Here is a 605-nt window from a genome sequence, read left to right on the forward strand (position 1 = left end):
TTTGGTCGGACAGTTCCTAATAAAATGTTAATGCATAGAAAATCATTTGATGACACATGTTCATGGGTGTTATCTACTCTGCAACAGTTGCAATACCTAATAGATAAAATATGAAACTACTTTTCATGATGGATCGAATGGTATTAATTTTTTATTGTGGATATTGGTATATCTTTCTACAAACTCAGTCAAACATGCACTCGTTTGACTTTTGAAAAAAATACACCTTATATATATAAAGGAATGGAGGGATTTTGTCGGAACACACTTACACATTTGCCTTTATCTATTTCCTTTCACGCTCTCATCGCTCCACCGTTGTTCAACCTGCACATCCTATGTCCTTTGTCACATGTATTTGTTGTATGATATGACAGGATGACCACGCTTGCTTGGAGAACATATTTACAACATTTATTCTCAAAATTATCCATTGATTTTACTACGTCTCTTTGCCCTCGAAATCATTTCTATTAGCTCTGAAGCAGAAAACACTTCCTTAGTAGCAAACCAGGTAGAACATTAGGGTGATGTCTCGAATTTTGCACATCACCTTTGGTTTCCTCTCATTGCTAACCAACTATTATTTAAGCCATATTTCGAAG

Source organism: Triticum aestivum, chromosome 7D (assembly GCF_018294505.1).
Source record: "Triticum aestivum cultivar Chinese Spring chromosome 7D, IWGSC CS RefSeq v2.1, whole genome shotgun sequence".
In the NCBI taxonomy this organism is placed as follows: Eukaryota; Viridiplantae; Streptophyta; class Magnoliopsida; order Poales; family Poaceae; genus Triticum; species Triticum aestivum.